The sequence below is a fragment of the Temnothorax nylanderi genome, unplaced genomic scaffold, assembly GCF_030848795.1.
Source record: "Temnothorax nylanderi isolate EJ_2023f unplaced genomic scaffold, tnyl_v1.0 TNYL_tig0090_pilon, whole genome shotgun sequence".
Lineage (NCBI taxonomy): Eukaryota > Metazoa > Arthropoda > Insecta > Hymenoptera > Formicidae > Temnothorax > Temnothorax nylanderi.
Genome location: NW_027249152.1, coordinates 306,179 through 320,615, shown reverse-complemented (window position 1 = coordinate 320,615; position 14,437 = coordinate 306,179). Strand labels below are relative to the sequence as shown.

The window sequence follows — 14,437 nt, the reverse complement described above, 5'->3', positions numbered from 1 at the left end:
CTTACTCTTCGAGAACGATATTTGCGATGCATTGACAGCGGGAGAACTATACCGGTATAAACTGCGAAATTGTTCGTGAAACTATTTCAATAACAGCTTCGTACGATTTCTACGCTGCCTAACTTGGCTACCGTATCTTCTTGTGTACTTGTAAAGTTCTATATCAGTCATAAAAAATTTTGTGATTTATGAGAAATAACAATAGAAACAATTAAATTTGTAGAAAACGATAATTCGCTGTCCAGAGAAAAGTGGATATCACTTTCTGCTCCTTGTAATTAGTTTAAGTTTGAACTAAATATGATAAATAGTAATGTATCAGTGAAAGAGCATTTTTATAATTATGTTTGTTTATTAAAATAGTTGTTGTAGTCATTGTTATATAGAGTGAAAAATAAAACAATGACAACCGTTATGCCGTGTAATCAGTGCATTAAGCTTAGTGCTCTCGTAAGTAAAACAAAACTGAAAGATGAGTTTGAAAAGAGATATCTTTTATCCAGAAATTACTGAAGAAATTTAGCATCAAATTGAGGTTCTAGACTGTCGTTAACAGCACACACCAACTTTCATATCTATTTTACTCCATTAGGTGTTAGCAGCGAAGTGTGTAAGTTCGCTTTGCTCGGCGAATGAAAATGTTTCTCCTGCGATGTCTATGCTTTTATCATACTTTTCCAGTAATGAGTATGCGACAGTAATGAGAAATAACGTTAGTTCCGCTTAGTTTGACTCTTCGAACGAATTTCTACGCTACTCTCGATCGAAGTATCCGTTGAGCACAATTATGGTCTCTAATTGGGATTTTATCGCCAAATGAGATTCTTTGATAATCGGTGGAGAGTGCTCTGTAAAAGTATAATTACGTTAAGAGACTTTGCGCGATTCATTTCGACGACTTAAAATCTTTCTTTGAATTTATAGATGGTCGTTATAATGAGCTGTAGGTACGAAACCGTAATCAATTATACGTGTAATGCTCGGGTATCGATTGCGTGCGCTTTGAATGCTTGTGTGTTGATCTCGACAACAACTCAATTTACATCTTTGGTTGCTATTTTACGAACGAGAGAAAGTTATAAAAATTATTAAGTTGTATTTCAACATATTAAAAAAATTTTCTTATTTTATTCTAGATTATTAAGAATGAAATATATGTAAATCGAGAGTATATGTACATTTGATGATTAACGTATGGTTAATTGTTTACATTTTATTCGTGACATATATCTTGTTTAATCTATATATACGTTTCACCTTTCGTTACTCGGTATCTGATGGAGCAACTGATTCACGGGACATGCAAAGTGAATTCCTTTCTGTCCTTCTTTATTTTCTACTGTGCGATGTCCTAGAATACTGCAGGTTACTCGAAACCGGTTACGACATAACGCGCTTTCGCACTTCTTGTGCCGCATTCCACTCTCATTATACATGGTGACAAGAATGCGCATAAACAAACTTTACGGAGTATATTTAAACAATATAAAAAAGTTAATATTATTCGTAAAATAGATAATAATAATATAAGATATAAAAAAATATTCTCCGCCTTAAAAGTAAGAGATAACTATATTCTTCTTTATCTAGGAGAAGTAAAAAAAAAACTTTCTTAAACATTTCTAATTAATTGTGATTATTACACATGATGATTATAAATACGTAAGCTTTAATGCATCATTATATTTTTTGGATCACGAGACTTCTTGAAATATCAGTAAAATTGTTGAAGTAAATTTATAAAAGATTAAAATGTTTCTTTTTATTGTTAGACGCGAGCTATGTCTTATTCAGGTCACTTTGTATATTTGTAGTCTGTATGCAGTCTATGTGCGGATAACTCGTTTACGCAGCCAAATGTGGCAAAGGCAGGGCGATGCAGCACTAGGTGCAGTGTGCTCGATAATCATAGTACGTAGTAATATACCGCAAACGATAATGTCCTTGTTGCACTCAAACATGCAACGACCGATTTTAATGAAGAGCAGTTTCGCATGTGGGAGATTAGGTGTCTCGCGATTCTAATCACCTTTAATGAGATGGTGTTACAGAAATTTGTTACGGTTGCACCGGTCTCGAGGTAGAGAGATACGGTCGATACCAAAAGCAAGTGCACAGCGATAATAGATAATATAGAATATTCCAAGCTTTCCGATGAATTTAGAGGAAAATTAACATTCAATGTTTAATAACTTTATTTAAATCTTTTCTTTTCTTTTTAATTTTAATAATAAAATTCAACATTTCCCTCTTTTTTAAAATAAAAGTTTACTTAAATGTACTCAGAAAAAATCTCCTTTTTTAATTTACGTTTAATTTTCTATTTTCTTGAAACTTTTTAATTAGGTAGAGAGGAAAATATTTTTATATAATTATTTTGAAAACATGATTTTCTTTTTAGCTTGCTTGTTAATATTTAACATCTGGTTTAAAGAAAAAAAATATATGCATGCATACGGTTTCTGAAATATCTTTCATAATATAAACGTAGAACGCGTTGGTTGGCATCAACCGGGAAGAATATATCTGTCGTGGGAACAATACATGTCACTCCCGTACATTTTACTCTTGTCGGTTTCACGTTTATCGTAGAAATTTATCCCTGAAAAGTGGAAAAAACGACGGACTGCTTGCACATGTGCGAAACGCAATGCGCTTTAGTCTTCTGAATGCGTATTTTCGCAAGCGAACGACATCCTACTTGCGAAACCGCCAGTTATTCGTCTCTTGGTGGACCCAAATACAGCTGCAGCTACAGCTGCGAAGCGAGAGGTGCTTCACCGCGTGTGGGCCATTGATTTTACGAAATGAGTATTTGCCAAACAGTTTCCGCGCAAGTGGACACGTCGTTCCCTCCGTATTATACAAACCATCTCTTGACTTCTCATCTCTAGCATCCGTGATGTCGCGATTCTCATAAATAATCGATGAATAGAGGATATTAATTTGTTCCGTGATTATTAATCCTAGTAGAAGTTGCTGCAGTTTTGCAATTGACGACTACAAACCAAGAACTATGATGCCACGGTTATGATAGTATCTAATACGGAAACGCGCGATATTGAGGAGTCCGGTCGTTCTATTATGCATCCTCCGTCGTAGAAAATATTGCGTTCGCAGAATCCGGAGCATTCGATCTTATCTAGGTCTTTGCATTCAAATCACGACATTATGAGCGCGTATAAGTTGATGTATTTATTGAGTCTCGTTTTACTGCAATCTTTTGTCCGTCTTATTTGTATTTCTGGCGATCTCTATACTAAAAATGCAAACAAGAGGTTAATCATTTGTAGAACCGAGATGCGAGGAGTTGAATCTTAGGTCGAGACATTTTAAGTCAGGAATACGAGTCAAGCCTGATTTCCTATTATAAATCTAAAAAATTGGATTTTTATATTACACGGTGTGTATTATAATTAATTTTTTTTTATGGTAACAGCCATGTACAAGCGTTGTACAGAGAAATCTGAATATGTATTTGGTACGTCGACCTTTTACCAATTTTTGAAAAAACGAGTATTATTTAGAGTCTGGGTTTGGAAAAACTGCTGCAGCACATGATTGTGAGTTTCTATAGATTTACGAAAAGTTTGTACTATGCCACATTACGTCTTAACTTTCCGGTGCAGTCCGCATCAGACTCATCGGAAAGTTTCGTCGACGCAGAAAAGCAAACAGGCAGACGACGAGCTTACTCTTAAAAGCCCGGGAACGAGCTAAGCAAAAGCGGGAGGGGAATTCCATCAACCTGCGAAAAACCAATATCGTGCACGTGCCACGTTCTCGAACGTAGATCCGTCCGTCCTTTACGGCGCATTCTGCAGGAAAATCTCGTTGCACTCGCCACGGTTATTTGTAGAATTCAATGTGCAATGATGCGAAGTGGCTCTCAGGAGGCCGCAGCGTCTCCCTCGAAATTCTATCATGTATTTTCGCCGGGGAAATCGTCGGCGCTGGATCTTCCTCTTTTTAATTCTATTCTACAACTTATCCCCATGGTCGTGCGTTGTGTTAGAGATATATGAAGAGCTATTTTTATTTACTTTCAGAAATATAATCGAGAATAGTAGGATAATATACCATTTCAACGTATATTAGATTAATGAACATTGAAACGTATTATTAATTTATTATTTTCTATTTTTATAAAACAAACAATTGTGTCTTGAAACATATAGCTAAACTATGTATTTTGTTACGGAAAGTAGGAAATTCTTCTGATTTTTTATCATGAGATAACATAGTTTCGAATAAAATAATTATCGTTGTTAATCGATCTTGAAGTAATCAGGTAAAATAAGTCAAAATAAGAAATAGCGCTCTAGAAAATATAAAAAATTCGGAATTGGACGAGATGAGACAAAAGCAATAACTTAAACACAACATTTCTGTTTGGATGTCGCAGCTAATATTATATAATTTTATATGAGGCAGCCATTGTAATTATTTTTCCTTATAGTTCGATAGTGACGATTCGATAATAACTCGGCAATCTGCCGAAGGATGATCGGTGAAACGAAGAAAATGACCGGGAGAAATAGATTGGTAAAAAGAGTTTGCGGCTTGCGCGTGATTTTCCATTTGTAAATCGATCGACTGATACAAATTGGAGCGTCGTACTTTTGCTTTATTGCATCGAGGAATGGCAATGAAATCTAAAGAGAGGAAAGAGAGAGAGAGCGAGAGATAGAGAGAGAGAGAGAGAGACAAACAGATTAATCAATTTAATCTTTGCGTTGATCTCCTATACGCGAAATCGGATTAATAAACCCGTGACTGGCATTCTCGTGTTACAGAAGATTTGAAAAATTGTCTTCTTGTATGCAGTGCATCTCGCTTAACATATTTTTTAAATATATTTTTATATTTATACATATATATTTATTATATTAATTGCATATGTAATAATTGATTTTCTTAAATTAGGAATAAATGTGAGTTTGGTATTTGAAAACTCACATTTCATATAATTGATGCGTGAGAAAAAATATATCTATTAAAAAAAATAATAATAAAACGGTTGTAAAAGAAATATTTTTTTACGGTCATTTTAGAGTCTCGCGATTTTGTCTTATTCAGTTCGAGAATCTGCTGTAGATAATCGCGAACCACTCTGTCCTGGTTTCATCGCGTTGCAAACCGTGTCGTAAGCTACCTCGCAAACGACGACGAAACTCGTGGAATTCTTGAATGACAAGAACGTTATCCGAAGAATTTCCCTTGCGGTCGTTCTCCGGCGAGGCTCTACGATGTGGAGGACGGAAAGCTGGAATTAGAGCCAGTCTTTAGTGTACGTTAGGATATTTAGTCGTCTGGACCACAGGACGACAGTGACGAAAATGAACAATCAAAGCTGGATCTCCCGTTATATTATCGTTTAATCGACATTATAATTAAAAATATAGATACGATATTATCGATCGATTTTTTAATATATATTTTTTCATATGTAAGCAAAACGATAGAAAATTTGACAAGTAAAAATTCTCCATTTTATTCTATTTTATTCTATTTATATTCTTATTTATATATTGATAAAATTTTATAATACTGAATTGTTTAATCAGTTTTATGATGCTAAGTTATTTTTTCTATTAATTGTATATCGATTTTAATTTCTTGTAATTCTTCGTGCAAAAGATTTTTGTACAAATCAAGTGTCGTGACGTTGATTCGCATCGTAATTAGATTGTAAAGGGAAAGGAATGTTAAAATGAAATTTTTGGCATGCAGTGAATCTTTATTTGAAATTCAATATATTAAAAAATATATATATTGGATATATATACGCGTTGTTTGTCTCTCGGAATCACATGCAGTGCGTCCACTTATTTTCGAGCGTAATTATTTCGAAATAATATTTACGAGTTAAAAAAACGAATCCGTCTCCGTAGCACGCTGATAAAATGCGTGCAAGATAAATCAATCGTATTATTATGAAAGGCTATTATTTTACTGCATTGATGTATTTTCACATGCGAGACATAAATGTGAGGGACACTTTGCTGATACATGACCACAACTCGAGCGACATGCGTCGTCTCGTTTGCTGATAAAATAAAACCGAGTAATAAAAAAAAAATTTTTTTTCCGTAAAAGAAAGTCGCCGATCAATTCCAGCAGCCTACGTATAATTTAAAAGTTCTTTGTTAACAAATTTTATATGGGACCAAATTCTATTCTTTTGGCATTGTTGTACACAAAATAGGAGACATATATTTATGTTTTATATTTATATCGAATAAAATATATCTATAGTTCTCGAAAGATAATGATTTATCAGGGTGAAACGGTGAATTAAAAATAGTTCGATAAATTCTAAGAAATTGATGTTGTCTAACGTAATTAGAGGGAGATGAAAAATTGCACATGAAGATATCGCGCAATCAATTGTTGGACTGATTGTGCCGATGATTAAGATTGATATCGATATTACACGATGAAATCATACGCGGAAAAAGAAGTGAACTATTAATATTGCTGGAAAATTAAAAAAATTAATGAACCAGTACTTTTTTTATCATCCTCGGTTATAATTTGTACAGAGTATTTAACGATTATTCTCGATAATCCTTTATGTGCTGAACTGATAGGCTTGCTATTGCTTGCGAATAAAATACAGCTGCATAAATGCGATAAATGTAACAATATATGTATAAATGCTGCAATATATCAATTAATGTCATGCGCAAACATCTCGGCTATAAAAATACATAACATCACTCAACCGATCGCATAATATGTAGCGACGAATAATAAATCCCGCGTTTATCTTGCCACGACTGTCATCACACTGTTAAAACAAATAAAGTTTTTAACTTATCCGAAAAGAATATGTCGCATTAAAAGGATATTAATTGAATAAAATATATATATCTAAATACGATCGTTGCTGAACAATACAATTTAGAAAGCTATTCTACACATTTTTTAGACGAAGATGCAAAGTTTTCATACAAGCTATCACGTAATAGGAGAAACAAAGGAAACATATTTTGGTCGAAGCGACTCCATAATTTTGCTTTGCCATGGCTTTAATTTCCATCGAAATTGCAACTATTAATGAAAGAAGACAAGCTGAATCCACACGGTAATAAGGAAAGCAATCTCTTCATTACTTCGCCCATCGTTCCCACCTCCTCGGCTGCCATTAATTTCCTGCCATTATCGCTCCAAACAACATCTTATCTGGACGGTTAGCCAACAATCTGATGGTTATGCGACAAAGTTGATTATCCTAAACGTTTTACGTGAGACCTTTCGTATCTAAATTTAACTTTAAATTTGCTTCGGTTTATATACCGTGTAGTTCCGCATGCTATTATCTTATCGCCATACGTTTAATACGTTGCAGTAACATTTTTTTTATCTATTTGTGTATTATTCTATTGAATGTAAATGCATCTAATGCAAAGAATATGTTACAATTAATATCGTATATATTTTTCGCAACAAATTATTTATTATGTTATTTTTTACGAAGGTGTAGATATTTTTAACAAGATAAAATAGTAATTTTTTAAAATTTTGGCTATCTTGTTCATTAATTATTGTAAAATAACTGATAAGTAGCCATTTGCTTTGTACACTGTGTAGCGCATTCGTTGTCATATACACTGCACGTTCTTCACGGTCAAGCATGCTTTGCTCGGTATCCAACAAGGATGGGTGACCGCCTCTTGTGCGCGCTGTGTTCGTTCATCGTCTCTTTCTGTCGGGACTTTGCGGCGCGTGTTTCTCTGATGTTTATGTTCGTCTATCTCTTGTCGCCTTTTCCCAACTTAGGTATATTCCTTTGAGGATTATCATGCTGCATCTTCTGCCTCTTATGAGAAGGTGCAGTTCATCCTTGAAGGTAGAGAAAAAGTGGCACCTCCACCCTGATGCAGGTCTCATCTTGCAAAAGGACTAAATGTGCCAAACATTCTTTTATTTTACTTTTATTAGTAATGTAATAAACTTAGTGTATATAGTTTTGTTATGTGACGTAAGAAATATAAAAAAAATGCTTTCTTTATTCATGACAGGAAACTTATAATCTGAGATTACAACAAATTTCAATCCACATTTAATCCACATTAATGTCAATTTTATGGAAGCAATATTAGCTTCTCGCGCTTTATATGTCGAAGTTAAATAATATCGTGATTTCTCTGACAATCTTGTGCACGTTTCCGTAAACATCGGAGTTATAAATATAACGAGAGCAATTTGATATGTACCGTTATAATATACCGTTTTAATAACATCGAGAGGATTCACATTGCGACGAATTCTGTATTAATTAATTGCAACGTAAGTTTCGCGTGTTTTGCAAGCGGTAAATTGCGTCGCTTGAAGTGGCTATTCTCCGGACGCGATTTCGGGAAAGGATCTTCCACGGACGATATTTTCGTCTGGTGTGTAACTCGCGCGATTGCTCGTGTCTCGTAAGTAACTGCATTTAATATAGAAGCACGCGAAAGCTGGACCGCGTAAATGCAACACCAGCTGCTCGAGATGCCTGTGGTTGTCGTTGATGCAGTGTCACTTCACTTTAATTATACATCTCTACCATTTAATGGCAAATTGTTCCGTAATTCGAATCAGCTGACATTTTTTTTATTGCAATTAATAATACATTTAAGTAGGTGATATTTACTCATAAAGATTTCTCGGAAAATTATATTATATTAGATTATATTAGACAATAGATAAAAATTAAATATATATCGTAATACGTACATCGAAATATATACATATATCGTACATGTATAATATAACTAAAATGTGGTTTCCTTGAAAATTTTTAGATTTATGAGTAAAGTTTTGCAAAGTAAATTAAGTTATATAATTTTAAAGAATGTCCGAATATAATTTCTAGAACGAAACGTTGCGAATAATCACTTATATTGCATAAATAATATTTTTACTGTATCATATTTTCTTAAGATTAATTATATAAATTTCAAGCAAGAAATTCGCTCACGTAGTATGCTATGTATAATGTGAATAATGATGACATTAATGACTAATAACTAATGCACGATATTTTTAATTCTTGCATCAGGATTTTTGTATCGCTCGAAATAACTGTATCTTAAAATTTGTGCAAAAAGTTCTCTGTCCAGTGAGGACTTACTCGATAATAGTAAAGTCAGACGTAATAAAGTCGTTCGCCGAGAGATTATACTATTTTTCAGGAATATGTAGATTGACCTTAATTTATTACGATCGATGAGACGGGTCAGGGAACAGTTTATAGCTCGCTCAACTTTACAAACGAACCTTTGCCATCGCGCTGGCAAGAGATCGAGGGTTCTTTGACCGCTGAACTGAGATACAATGCAATATTTTGCGTCGCAATATTGACCTATTGACTATTGATGTACCTAATGAACAAACCGATGAATTTCATATAATTTAATTGGAGTTATTTTCATTCACTTCTAAAGATCCGATTCAGGTTTGCCAATGTGTTTATAACATTATGTGAGCTTTTTAGCTGTAATATATTTATTCAGAAATGATAATGCAATTAATGCAACGATGAAATTTAGAGAGAAGCACGGCACATTAAGTTGCACAACATGACGAGAAAAAAAGTTGCCTATATAACGTCGCGGTAGGACGTCCACGGCGCATAATGTTCCCTGCAATCTTTCTAACGTGTATAATTACTAATGTCTAAATAAGCAGGTCTTATATACCGTTAGTGATATACGTTAATTAAACCTGTATTAGGCTTACGTTCGCGATCTCTCGTAGCTACGTGAGATGTATTACGGATATGAGATGAAACCAGGAACTAACCCGATGTCATATTTAAATGCAAATCCATGAATTTTTACTTTCCTCGAACTTTGTAATTATTTATACGAGTGCGTAATTTGTTACTCGCATTATTACGCATTAATTAAAAAATTCTGTGTTCCGTCAGGAAATAATGAATTAATAGCAGAAACGCGCGGCGATTTCCTGGAAAGGATGTTTCAATGTTGCACATGTTGTCGGTGCAGCGTAATGCTTCGCGCATTTAAAATTCCAAGATAATAATCTGATAATTCACGACGTTATAACGATATAGAAATTCATAGGTCGAGTGCAAGTTATGCAAAGATTATATTTCTAGCTATAGATAGATTATTGGCGCGCGTTCGTGTGTCATGTAAGGTGGATACTTTCTAACGGGCGACCTTCAGGAACGACTCTCGGTCCGTTCCCGTTCCCCGCGTAAACGGCGAAATGTTTCTCATATTTTAGGCCTTAGTTGTGACAGCGGCGAGACTGGGCCGAAATGTCGGTCTAGAGATTCGCGAGTCGGTTTAAATTAGCGAGTCTAGACGTCTCGGAAATACCACGTGGTGGCGATCGTCATCCTGCATCCGCCGTCTTCCACTTCGGATGTTCACACCTCGGCACATCCGCCCATCGTCTCTGAACATTCGTCTGAATCCGTGACAGTCTTGGAAAATACAGCTTGGTCTGCAAAGTGCGCGATCTCTTGCCATAAACGTGATAAATCTGCTTAATCTGTCGACAGTCGCGCTGTCATAAACAATACAACATATGTGCTCTTATTCTTGATTCACTGCTTCCTGACTATAGCTTTCTCGTTCATCTTTTTAAGTTTAACATACGTACCAATCACGAGTTGTTTAAACGTAAGTTAATTTCCTTTACAGGAATGTTGAGAAACGCATTTAATTAACGCAAAAATTATCTTTATCTTTTTATAGCGAAATAATAATATTGAAGAACACGCAAATTATGATCTAAATAAAATTTTATTTCTGTTTCAGGTATGTATCTCAAAGTTAGAAAAATTTCTAGCTGATTATCAATCCTCAGTCCGTAAGTTACATAATGCATTCGAATTTATCTTTATTATAATTTTGCAAAAAAAAATAGCTGTGTCTTCATCTTCAGTCGTTTGAATTATGATGGACACACTATATTTACGTCATCCTTTTACGTTTCTCCATTCCACTACTGGTCTCGTATTCGCCACACCCACGATTGTCACTTTCACATATGTGCGATCTCCGGACTTGTATGTGACTTGATGCATTAAAGAAAACATATGAAACTGACAGTCACCTGATAAACGTTCGCTTGCCATTTATCATAGCTTATAATTGCAAACATGATTCAGTCGTCGTAATAATCGAGTTCAGACAGGCAAGATAAGAAATTTAAAAATTAGATCACAGCCGTAATCACATTACTAATCACACGATAAATTAGATCAAAGCTGTAATCATATATCGATTTACGTAGAAACGAAAAATCACTCTTGTAACTTCTAAATCGATATAAAATTTAAATAACGTTGGGACTATAAAGCAAAATAAAATTTTGAAGGGATATATATTATAGATATGTTTATTGCAGTATCAGATTTCCGAATTGCGAGGCTTTTAGCGTAATTTGCGGATCTATGGCGTGTCTAATGCTCCCTGTTGTATCTAATGGAAAATCTGCCATTGAGTTATGTATTAACGCATCAGTAGCTAGCTAGTCCCCAGGGCTGCGCATTCCACCTAAGATAGATGATCGTACATTTACAGTCTCAGGTATCCAAGCGAAACTATCGAGATACTCAGGTAGAAAATCCAGGACTAGAATAGGATCCAGGATAGAACAAAAGAAGAGTCATGTTAAGAGAATTATGGGAGGATTACGGTTACGGGAAATTAGACGAGATCAGGGCTAATACAAAATACTTAAAATAATTCCTATTCATATTTATTTTTTATTATTAGATATATTTATTGTTTGGTCACGTTATACAATTTAGAAAAGTGTCATTCGCAAATACCCGCGCGCACGCACAGCTAGAATTTCCACGCTCGCGTTTCGTACAGCTTAAATTACGACGAGGACCGCCCTGGTCCGAATTTTTCACATAGTCATGATCGTTAGCGTCCCCGGGTGTGATACGACGAGGTATAATGCACGACAAGTCGGCGCAACACGTTAATTGAGCGAGAGTTACAACGAACGCACCGTAGACCTTCTCCGTACTCCGCTCGGCTCGGCTCTCGGCTCGGCTCTCGGCTCGGCGCGGTTCGGCTTCGCTCGGCTCGGCGCGGCTCGGCTTCGCTCGGCTCCGCTCGGCGCGTCAGCCGGCTGGCGGTTACTCCGGAGTCCGGCTAGTGCCGTCTCGTGCTCGCGCTCGCCGCTCGCGCTGCCAGTCGTTTCGTACACGAGAAGGCGCTTCGGTCGCATGGCCGCCCTCAGTACTCGCGAGCCTCGCTCGGTGTGTGTTTCGTGGTGTGGTTGTCGTCGCCGTGACTGTCGCTCCCACTGCTCCCAGTTGTTTCCGGCCTGTTCCGGCCGCCTGTCTCGCACGTTGCCTGTCCGCGCGACGTTCGCAATTAATTCCGTTCGCGAATCCGTCCCGCCCGACGCGACGGCCGTCTCGTCGCGATTCTCCGCCGCCGCGAACGATATCCCTCGCTCTCTCTCGCTCTCCTTCTCTTTCACTCTCGTGCAAACGGGAGGAAGAGGCAGCGGCGGCGGCGGCGGCGTCCGTTGAGTTCGTGTCGCTCGTGCGGCACGTATCCGTGTGTCAGTGTGCGTGAACAGTGCGTTGTGTACTCCAGCGTCGTCGGCGCCGACGAGGAAGATCGCCGGGATCTCCCGTGCCCTCTCTCGGTCGCCATCTCTTCGCTCTCCTCGTCTCTCGCGACCGTTTCCTTCCCATCCGCGTGACGGCGACGTTTCACGTTCGCGTGTGCTACGGAGTTTGGAGTACTACGCGCCGCTCCCCGTGTGTTTACGATCGTTGCGTCCTCTCTATTGCCGTCTCACTCTCCTCTCACCTGCGCTCCTCGCCTCGCCTCGCCTCGCCTCGCCTCGCCTCGCCTCCTTGCTGCCTGGCGCGGACAGGTGTCTCGTGGAAGCAACGGAGGAGAGAGCCGACGCCTGCTCTCTGTGATATAACGTCGGGCCTTCGCGGCGCCTCGACGGCCCTTCCCGAATCCTGCCGAGAAAACGTGCCCTCCACTGCCTGAGCCGTCGTTATCGTCGTCTACCGACAACCGCCAGAATACGTACATATTGCACGTAACCGCGATCTCGCGCGCAGTTCCGCGACCCGCGACCCGCGTCCCCCCTTCACCCCTTCCCCCTCCCCCGCCTCTCGTCGGCGTGTCCATTCTTTCGTTCGTTCGCCCGCTTCGTTATATTCGTTGTGCATGTGTATGTGTATGTGCGCGTACGTGTGTGAGAGCACGAGGCGAGGAAAATTGTTTACGCCTACGACGGTTACAGCACGCCCTCGTATCGCGGACGGTGCCTGTCCTGTCCTTGGAGGTTAGTCAGTCGGTCGTGCGAGCAGTGAATGGACGCTTCTTTACGCGACCCGCTCCGAGCTCCGTCGTGTGTTTCGCGTTTCGCGTTTCGCTCAGCTCCGGGAAATTGTTCCGTTAAAAAATGCGCGATTGTGCCGAGTGACGGTTGTGTGCCTGACGCACGAGGGTCAGTGAGGGTCAGTGAAGTGTTCCTGTCCGTGGAAATTTCCGGTCGCGTTCGTTAGAATCGCTCCGCGGACTGACAGAGCGGAGCTAATAATCTGTTGAATGTCGTAGTCGTAGGTCGTAGGAGAGCGCGGAGGATAAATTCCTTTCTTCTCGATCGAAGTGACTTATTTTTCCGTGCCGAGCAATCTTTTAAATTGAGGGCATCGGGGCGTGGTTAATTAATTAAATGTAATAATGCGACGAACTCGCGTAAAAAGGATCTCGTGTTCGCGAAGTGACGTGTGTAAATTTGCGCTTCATCTTAATGCAATTTGGTTAAAGATAAATACGACAGGGACACGTTTTACGTTAACTTTTTAAACAATAGCGGCGTGGCTAAAAAGACGAATCGATTTCTATTTTTACACATGCGCCGAATAAAGTTATTATCGTGTTTCATCGCGTTTTCATGTTAAAACGCTCAGTCGGTCGGTCCTTGGCAATAATTTTATCGTTCATAAATCTGTCCGGAAATCGTGCCGAAGTAATTAAATATCGATGAGCGGCGTTTCATATCGCGCGGAAAGCAGCCGTTTCGATATCCTCCGCGAAGTGCGAAACAGCACGATTCAATCTACCGCCGGATGAGCCGGGCCTCGGAAAATTCTTTTCATACTTCCGTCGCGCGGAAAATTTTCTTCGGCCTTGATCCGCATCTCATAAAATTCTCGGGCGAGATAAGGACTCGATCGATTTGAAGAATATTAGAGAAAAAGGGATGAAAGGGAAGGACATTATTTGCGAATTAATTATGGAACGTATCGATCCTGATTTACTTTATTAATTTTTTTATTTACTTCGATCATTTCTGAGTAATATATAAATTCATCGTGACAAATCGAGCTCTCACACACGCCGCCGCCGGTTAATAAATATTATTTAATAATAAATTTAATCGTTCGGATATTAGCGGAAATTAGCATGAAATTTGT

At 38.2% G+C, this 14,437-nt stretch overlaps 1 protein-coding gene across 16 annotated transcripts in view; it reads left to right on the top strand.

Moving 5' to 3' along the window:
• The window catches only part of LOC139774972 (phosphatase and actin regulator 2), a 212,266-nt gene that overhangs the window by 26,355 nt on the left and 171,474 nt on the right, over positions 1–14,437 (top strand). For 7 of the 16 annotated variants that reach the window (XM_071710587.1, XM_071710583.1, XM_071710584.1 and 4 more), the window contains exon 1: positions 12,176–13,037. The exons of 4 other annotated variants lie outside the window; for them this stretch is intronic. The gene's annotated coding sequence lies outside the window, so the exon portion shown is untranslated. 5 more of the 16 variants (XM_071710576.1, XM_071710575.1, XM_071710578.1 and 2 more) reach the window with 5 other exon arrangements.